At 42.2% G+C, this 10,041-nt stretch overlaps 1 pseudogene; it reads right to left on the minus strand.

Annotated features, from left to right (window-relative positions):
- Nucleotides 1-304: 304 nt before the first annotated feature.
- On the minus strand, nucleotides 305-6,681 carry LOC147444646 (uncharacterized; annotated as a pseudogene).
- Between the last annotated feature and the right edge of the window lie 3,360 nt (nucleotides 6,682-10,041).

The raw sequence follows: 10,041 nt of genomic DNA on the forward strand, positions 1-10,041 counted from the left end.
AATGTGTGGTAGAACCATAATATATTTCCATCCTTGCAATGGTCAGCCTGACCCACATGTTCACAACCACACTTCATAAAGGGCCGATGGACATTCCAGATTTGCATGGTGTAGTTTGTTTCCCTACCAGTAGTAGAGATCACAACTTTCACCCCAACACACCCGAAAGATGCCTTACACCTATTTGTATCAAATTTTGACATGGTGAAGCGGGTGGCTAATAAATAGTCCTCAATAATGTTTGAGGCATTTGATTCGAGAACATGTTGTCAACCAAGTTTCAAGGAGAGCTTGTCTTTACCATTTAATAAGATTAAGAGAAGTCCCTTTGAAAGTGGTGCCATGAGTGTGAAGTTACCCAATGTCCAGGGTTTGTGGTGTGCATCCCCCAACATAATCTCCAAAAATTTGCAACGAATATGTGGGTTGGTATATGATTCAAAGGGCTTCTTTGAGAGGTTGAGTGTTGGGTTGCTAGTTGCAAAACTTCGCTTGGCAAGTCTGTTGGAATGAGGGAGCTACTTGATTCAACTTGAGGGGCGAGAGAGACCTCTTTGTAGCCACTGAGAAGGTGCCGCTTCCTTTGTCGAACCATTGGGTCATTCCGTAGATTCTTCCCATGGCTGTTCATGAATCTCCTCATGAGATTCGGGGAGTTTTCAACCCATTCCTTGTGCTCCCATTCATCCTCTTCGCCAATTGATTTTAGGTTGGCTGCCAACTCTTGAAGCCTTTGTATGGCAGCATGAGGATTATCATGTGCCAAAGAGTAAAGGCAAACCCATGCAGGTAAATCAAGGAGGTTAAGCAACAACAAATCAGTGTGTTCATTTGATGCCACAGCTGCATTCTCGAGCTCAATTAATGTCTGATGAAGCTCCGATCCTTGATGCAAAACAACAAACCTTGCACCATAGGTGGAGGGGCAAAAGATAGGGACACATACCCAAGGAGGGCAAGGGCTGCATCCCAACTTCCAGTGTCCTGCAACTACAAGAAAATATAGTAGAGAGAGTTTAGGTAAACTTAATCTACTAGAGCATGCTAAAATTGGTAACCATAGCCTGAAAAGAAGTAGTCGTGTATATAAGTGGTGCAGGTATATATGCTAGGTACTGTAACAGTGCCATAATGCAGTGTGTGCACAATGCCTAAGATCTTTTTATAAGCTCCAAGGCATTCATAAGAGATGCAAATGGATTTCATGAAAATGTAGGATGGGTAGGGCCCAAAGGGCTCAAGCCTCGGGTAGGTATGATTATGCAAAGAGAGAGAGAGAGAGAGAGAGAGAGAGAGAGAGAGAGAGAGAGAGAGAGAGAGAGAGAGAGAGAGAGAGAGAGATGGCATTGGTATTAAGGCCACTCACAAAGCAGGCAACGTCTAGCGCAATTGGGTCTTCAAGTCCTGGTGCTGAAGTCAATCAATGTTGTTGAGACCCTTTCAATCGTTGGAAGCAATGTGTGTGGAAACATTAAGTTTGGCACATCACCATTAAGCTGTGAGGTGGAAAGTGCATCCAAGAGCCATAAAAGGCAATTCGAGGGTTGGTGCCAAGAGGAGGAGAGAGCATCTACTTCAAGATGTGCTTGACTTGTAGCTAGGTAGGACTTTTCAGAGGTAACAACAAGATGATCCCCGCAAGCTGCAAGAATGTTTGTGACGAACAAGTATTTTGCTTCTTCACCATTTACGATGACCTAGCAGACGCAGAGGGTTATACTTACAAAAGCCTTGAAAAGCAATTGAGAATTATACGTGGAAGCCATGGCACCCTTATGCATCAAGTCAGACAAAGGAAACCATTGGATTGCTTGTTTGCGCCAAGGAGGCGAGGATTGTGGAGATTGTTACCATCCTATCGTAGTGGTCACCGAGGCTCTTTTTTCCCTCAATAGGAAGTTTTTTCCATGTATGTTGTATATATGCTCATAATGCTCATAGTTCTAGGTCAACCCTCTTGGCTCGATCTTTTAGATTAAGGTCATATTCAATGAGAGTGACAAATCCTTTGGTCTCATTCCAACCTTCATTCCAACTGTATGCAACACTATGCAAGTAATTTTATCCTTAAATGTGCAATTTTTTTTCACAAGGGTAGATTGATATCGAGCTTGAAGTTTGTAGGCTTCACTGGGTTGTGCAATATTAATAAATTTGTCTTTAAAGATTTATTTAGGTAGCATTGCCCCTTCAACGACACCAACAAGCTCCAATGGCAACAAGCAAATAGCATCGATGCCCACCCTAAGGGAATGGAGAAATTTGCTCTCCTAGGCCTACACCAGGGTAGTGCAATGCCTCTACATTTGAGGCCTAGTGAATGGAATGCCCTAAGGGGAAATTTGGTAGGGAAAAACCTAGTGCAATATTTGCTCTCCTAGGCCTACGCCAAGGTAGTGCAATGCCTCTACAATTTGAATGGAATGCCTTAAGGGGAAGTTTGGTAGGGAAAAACCTATTGCCTATCACTCCAACTGAGGAAATTATTACCAAGAACCTATGCATGAACTTTCCACTGCTACCACATAAACATAGATCTACTACCCACCAAAAATGCTAGAGGAGGATTGCAAAAAAGCAGATGTGCTCCCCCTACCTGGCTAGCTATTGTGGTGGACTACAACAGTCCACTAGGGATGCCCTACTCGACTGCACACTACTCTTGTGAGAAGTACGCCTTGCCCCCTGTATAGGGCCACAATAGGATGGCTAACCAATTCACACATCATCAAGATGAGGACCAAAAAGCGACACTAGGAAGACAATGCACAAATTTGTGTCAGGTCAAATGTGTCCTAGTTTACTTTTCGCCGATCGGACGGTGCTACGTATCTCGTGATTCTCGCCTGCAGTTCCCCACCGTGGATCGCATGGCCGGGGCTTCATTGAAGACCCCATGTTACTTAGTGCTGAGGCCCCCCTTCCCATGTGGACCACCTGGCTACCCTGCTCATCGCGTGCAACATGCGGGTGCTCTGTCCTTGCTTGTGCAAAAACTCCCCTTTCATTTCCTCTTCTTTTCTTTTTGTTAATCGCAGGCACAAACTTGTCGAAAGAGCACAATCCGCACGTCGAGCTAGAGGGGGGTAATGTGTGCGTCACTTTATTTGTACGCTTCTGTGTGCCAAAAGCCTGCTGCAGTTTTCAGTGGTGTCGCATAGCTCCGAAACGAAGAATGCTTGGGTTAACTCTGGCAGAAATGGCAGAGTTTGACTTGCAAAGGCTTCATTGAAAAAATCCTTACAAAATAGCTACCCCTGCCCTAGTTCTTATTGGCCAATTTTCACCTTCTAAGTTCCGTCGTTTGAACTCGGCTTGGACTTAGGGTTTTGCTGGGAGCTATTTATACTTTCCGTCTAGAAGGTTATCAATGGTCAGGGGTGCGAGCAGCGATGGAGTCGACATGAATCTAAGCTCCGAGGGTCTGATTTTCTTCCCGAGCTTCTCCATAACTCACTGGGATACTCTGCAACTCTGTGTGTGTGTATGTGTGTGTCGGTAGGGGGTCGCTGTGGAAGATGATGAACATTCTTTCCCCGAATGATCGACGCTGATTCAGCATCTGAAAGGGCGTGGTGGTCCATGCCACGCCCAAAGCCAGGTGGTTCTGATTCTCAGCCCCTCCTCTCTCTCTCTCTCTCTCTCTCAATTCTGTCATGTTGCGGCAATGCCTGCCCTGATTATTCGTCCTTCCTACACAGGACGTTAGTTGTGTGCCAGAGAGGGCCTTTACACTCGCTATGCCTTGCAGCCTGCCTCTGGCATGTCTTGAATCGTTTAGCCTTCTGTTTGGGGTTAAAAGTAAGGGAATTTTAAAATTCCGCTCTTGTCTGATTCTCTCATCGCCCAGAATGAAAATCTCAAGTAACGTGCTTCCCCAAGAATGTCTAGATCAAGTCTTTCAACGTCAGGAAGACTTGACGTGGTTGATGGTTTTCTGCGTAATCATGATCATTAAGAATCATTAGTTTTAATGTAATCTTATGAGATTTGCAGTCTTCATGTCTCAAGCTTGTTTTATTGAGGCTACATACAAAATAGCGGCATTAATTTCATGATGGAGAAGTTTATTCCCTTACGTTGCCACGACACCTTTATCTCTTTCTCGCGTTTTTCTCCTATTGTATGTGGATCTGAAAGATCATGGCAAGCTACAGGTTGTTTGCGGGGGACGATCCTTCGATTTGGGTTAATGGGGGAAGATGAAGGGAGCTGAGATTTACTTGTTATAGATTGTAAATTACGCATGTTGATTGGGTAGGGAGTGTTACATAATATAAAGGCGGTGTTAGCAGAGTGGATATGTGATACTGATGCTTAGCATACGTGAGTTTGTGGTTATGGTAGGAAGTTGGTAGCTGAGTAGTCGAGCGAGAATCTAGTTCGAAAGATGTGCAGGATGAGACTGATATCTGAGTAAGAATTGTATGTTAAGAGGATTCCAGCACCAAATATTACTCAGCCCTCCTTATACTTCCCAGTCAATTGAACCGTAGATGGCATTTGTTCTATTTAGATGTTGATTAGTTGTGATCTATTAATGAGTGTCAATTGATCGGATCAATGGTAGTCTTAGAATTGATCAAGTTTTGAAGAGTTTATGGGTCTATCGATGAATTGCATTAGCATACATTGGTGGCTCAGTTGGACTTGTAAAAGACTTGTTAAAAAAATTTCATACGAAATACCTACCCTTGCCCTGCCTCTGCTTCGACATAGTTACTGGCCTGTGTCTTATGTGTCCTTACCACCTTTTGTCGTATGAGCCTCCTTGCTTTCTTCAATTATCTTTGTGAATTAAGTTTTTACCATTGTGATTTCAATACCTTGTAGATATGTTGAAAGTAGCAAAACCTTATATCTGTGATCCAAGTCTTCTTTGCTCTTGAACATCTTCCCTCCGTAGAATAAATGGTTCTTTAAGTCTTTTGAATCCTCATAAATCTCCCCCCTTGGTCCTAATTGTCGAGCAGTACTTAAAAAGGTGTGGGAGGTCCTCAGCTTTAGTGCTGTTTCTCTTGAGAAACTAATGCACTTTAAGACTGATAAATCTCTCAAAATCAAGCAAAACGTCATTGTTAATTCATGTTTGTAAGGATTGCATTAATCAAGCAAAATGCCATTGTTAATTCATGCTTATAAGGATTGCATGCAATTTGCTCAAGTTTTTGGGATTCATCATCTCTACAGATGATATCCAGATGGATCCATCCAAAGTTACAACTATTTAGAACTACCCTCCTTCCTTAGATAAAACCCTCTAAAGCTTCCTTGGACGACCTGCACCTCAGCATGTCACATGAGCTTCACCAATCTAAAGCAAGTAATCCAAGATGATGTGCTTTTCGCACACCCCAACTAACCATGTCTTTTAACACTTAAGAGAATTGCTGGCAATCGATTGGGCCTTCCATCGGTTTCATCCCTATCTCCATGGAACCACAGTACATGTAGAAACCAATCATCAACCGCTAGTCTCTCTCATCCACAAACATCACCCACCCGAATGGTGACTTTGATGGGCACTTGCCCTGCAGGAATACAACTTTACAGTAGTCTATAGCAAGGGATCAGATAACCTCATCGTAGATGGTCTCTTGTGGTACGAACATCAAGCCACACAGTTCCTCTCCCAACCCTTAGACCTTTGGGTTCACATAGCTCAGATGCCTGCATTTCAGCAAAGTGACCCTGCTTCAAGCAAATAGTTTTGCAGCTGAAGGCCCCCTAACCACAAGTATCCCAACGTAGATTTATGGTAATCAACAATGTCTTGCATTATGTCGCCACAAACCACACATCTGTGTGTCCCAGGTACTCCATATTAATACTTGAATTTTTATCACAATCATCCCTCTTTTTGGGCATTTGGGTTTTCATAAAGTCTTACACAAGATCAGATAGAATTACCCTTGGCCCATAATGGGACAGTTTGTATCTCAACATCTTCTCCAATGTAAGGTGTGCCAGAGCATCAAGTCCCCCACCTCACAATGTTGGTCTTTTGTCCCCGATTTTGGACAATGAGCCCTTCTAGTTGGTAGGTTGGGATCTAATGAGCTCCTTCCCCATGTCTACAACAGGTAACCACCATACTCGTCATCACGAAGTATCTGATGGTCATCATGGAGTATCTGATGCGGTGGTGTGAAGCAATTGCACTACCAGACGCCACCGCATCAATAGTGGTAGTTGCAATATTACAAAAGCTTGTATTCAGCCATGGGTGCCCTTTACAGCTCTTGTCCAACCAAGGGACCCAGTTTAAGAGTGAGGTGATTCAAGTCTTGACCAAAAGTTTAGGGGCCACACAACTATCCACATCTTATCACCCACAGACAAATGGGTTGACAGAGAGGTCAAATCAGATAATCAAACCGGTAATAGCCACATTTGTCGACCCTTTACACCTGAATTGGGATCAAGTGCTTCCATTTGCTGTGCACGCATATAACACATTTGTCCAAGTATCTACAAAAGTTGGTCCCTTTCAGGCTCTCTATGGTGTGATCCTTGTCTTCCTCCGCCTGATTTATGTACCCCTGCACCTACAACCCACAAAAGCTGAGGCAGCGGACTGGCTACTTTATCTCCAACATCGACAACCTTCGTCAAGCTCTCCACAAGAATCTTGAGGTAGGTCAACAAAGGAAAAAGCGTAATAATGATGCACCTTGCCATCCAATAGAATATGCGTCCTAAAGGTCTAAGTAAATCTCTCTTCATAGATGGATTGGTCCATACAAATTCCTCTAGCGCCTTCGCGTAGCCCAACAGTCAAGTAGCCCAACAATCGACTAACCGACTTCTTGCCTTTGTACAGAGCACAAATAAATAAGAGATCAACGACCTCGAAAGGCAAGGGGTTTTGGGTTAATTGTCTATTCTTTGCATATTCTACAATATTATCATAAGATCTTAAAAGAACCCACTTCTTTTTTTCGAAAAAAAGAAACACTTACGATGATTTTAACCTAATCGCTAATTTGAACCAACAGTAGAATCTCAAAAGTTAAAGCAATCCATCAAAAATATATTTCGTTCATTTTTTTACCTTTGAGCAGTATTTTTTGAAATTTCCACAAATTCCAGGAGCATTTTGATAAATTTCTCAAAAGAATAAAGCGACAAATCACAATGGTCTACGTAAGAGTGTGTGTGTGTGTGAGAGAGAGAGAGATACCCATTGCTCAATACTTCCCTTTGTAGAGAATAGGAAAACAAATGGGAAGTATCTCAAACTCTCATATGGGACTGTTTTTACAAACGACAATGCCTAATCTTTATGTCTATATTAAAAACAAAGCGCTCTGTAGGACGAGTAGGAGTGGTACTGTCAGTCGAATATGTTCCAAATATTCCCTCTGAGACGAGCATGCTACTTGCTCTGTCAAGATCGCTTGTTGCATGCACACGCTTTAGAAAAGTAGCTCAATCGCTCTCTTACTTGCTTGCTGTAGTGCGCCCCTCCCTCGCCTCCGTCCCCCCTTTAAACACACGTGCATCCCTTTTTGCCCTCTTTCTGGAAAAAGTAATTTTCTTGCAAGCAAGCGAAATTTGACGCCACACTTTTTGTAGCCAAATCCAATCATTGCATTGGCAATTGCCCTCGACAGTGCCAACAAAGGCTATAGATCCATGTGCCTACGCCACGTCCTCCTCCGTGAGCTGTGGCAATCCGGCGTTCTCTCTCTCCATCGGGGATACCTCTCCTCAGGGATACAACCAAGTGCTCTCTCTCAATCAAACCACCAAGGTTGCCTCTCTTGACGAGTGTGTGTGCCTCTCTTTATGATTACAGCAGCATGCCTCTCTTCACGTTAACACGTAGATTTTATGCATTTACATTAACGTAGGTAGGTTTTATGCATTAATAACAGTTTTATGCATTTACGTTAACCCTTCTTCTTCTTCTTCTCGCTCAACCTCATGGCAACCTTCCTATTAAAAAACAGGGAAAAAAAATTGTGGATGCTATGGAAAAAAACAATAGATGTTTCACTCGACTCTAAATTCAAATCTACATCTCTGGATTGCTCCTCCTAATTCAACACCATGGGAATAAGCTCTCCCAAGTCAAAACGATCTTCCATCAAGGCTTAAGAGTCAAATGCATCAAAAAAACTATAGCCATATATTTTGAAGAGATCATCTTCCTTGCATGGTCCTTTAAGGACTTTGATTGCTAAGGGTCCAAAGTCCACAACTATACCTCCAAGTTAGATCTTTTTACTACCCCACAGCCTAAAAATGTGGAAATATGAGGAAAATAGCTAGAAAATAGGGTGCCCAACACAAAGGCCAACAAAATTTGGACAATCCACCCACATGTTTATAATTTGGAAAAGCCTCACAAGGTTGTTCACAACCACAAAGAAGACCTCACGTACTAGATCTAGACTTAAAACCTAGAAGATGACATCCAAAACTCTAACAAAACTAGCTCTAGAGCACTCCTAGAGCTGAACAAGGAGTCACATTTACTATGTGTTGGTCTAGCCATATCTTCAAGAAACACTTCGTTCTTATTTGTGGGAGGAGGGGACAAACTGATACATGGGGCACCCCTCTTTCCTCAATATATAATGCAAAGAGAGTGCAAATCTGTAGAGTGTTTATACGCTACAAATCTCATATTGCCACAAAAGATTAGGCTTCAATGTGTTGCTTGATGTTTACTTGATTTTTCAATCAAATTCTCCCGTCTTTAATCCTCCAACATGAAGGTAAATATTCAATACATAATTGATAGCTTAAAAATTATGGGATTCATAAAGGTTTTCTCCTTAAAGCCAATAAAGCAAATATAAAAGAGTGCGACTTCAATACAATAAAGTTTACACTAGCACTATCTATCTATCTATATATATATATATATATATATATATATGTGTGTGTGTGTGTGTGTTTTTTTTTTTTTTTTTTTGGACAAAAACTCACAATTGTGAGTGGGTTATATTTACAATCCAAAAGAATTACAATTACTAGTCATGCTTGTGTTGAGCCATGACATCTTCCAGCAACCATCCTTACATTGGCTAATAGGGGAGCCACCCCACGGCCAAGGTAGAACACTTGGCTAGACAAGGAGCAGACACTTTCCCATATGGTTCATATACTACGGTAGTCAGAACCTTATTCCACTCTTCAGGGTTCCTCCATTTTCCATTGTCTATAATTGCTTCCTTGCTTTCTTGAATGATCTCCGTGAACCTAGCTGTTTCAAGGATGTTCTCAAATAGTCGACGGTTCTTGGCCTTTTAGACATGTTTGAAGTAATAGAACCTGACAATTTGTGTACTGATTAGTAGTGGTTGACTCTCGAACACCTTCCCCCCCATAAAGAGATCTTTCTTGAAGAACCCAATCTTTTTTGCCTTTTGGATCCACCTGCATATCTTTCCTGCCAGGCCACAAATCACTGGGGATTCCAAAAGGTGTGGAAGGTTCTCACTTGCTGATATGCATTGCGGCATCTATCTGGACCAATGCTTCTATCTAGGACCTTCACCCCAGTCGGCAAGGCCCCCATAGTACCTTCCATACAAAGACCTTCATCCCAAGTGGCCATTGTGGGCACCAAATGTTTTTAACAATTGTCACCTATCTTGCCTTCGGCCATTGCTTGCCCCACTGCTTGTTTAAGGGGCAAACCATTCCAGCGAGGCCATGAGGATGTTGTACTAGCACTATAATCTTATTACATTCTAGGGAGATGTGACTAACTTGTATAGTATGTAATGGAATATGGCTATAACATTGATTGTAGCGGAATTACGTTAACAATATTGAGCATTTCCTTAAGAGAATTCTCATATTGAACTGATCATTTAATGTGGGAAAATAAATGGAAACATGAGTTAGAATATAGATATGTGCTTTTAGACCTATGTCAACACTCATATTGAACTGATCATTTATGTAGGAAAATAAATGGGAACATGAGTTAGAATATAGATATGTGCTTTTAGACCTATCTCAACACGAGACTAAAGGGAGAAAAGGCTACATCTCATGAAGGGTCCAAAAGGGAGATGGTCT

The sequence above is a fragment of the Adiantum capillus-veneris genome, chromosome 13, assembly GCF_014529385.1.
Source record: "Adiantum capillus-veneris isolate H3 chromosome 13, ASM1452938v2, whole genome shotgun sequence".
Taxonomy (NCBI): Eukaryota; Viridiplantae; Streptophyta; class Polypodiopsida; order Polypodiales; family Pteridaceae; genus Adiantum; species Adiantum capillus-veneris.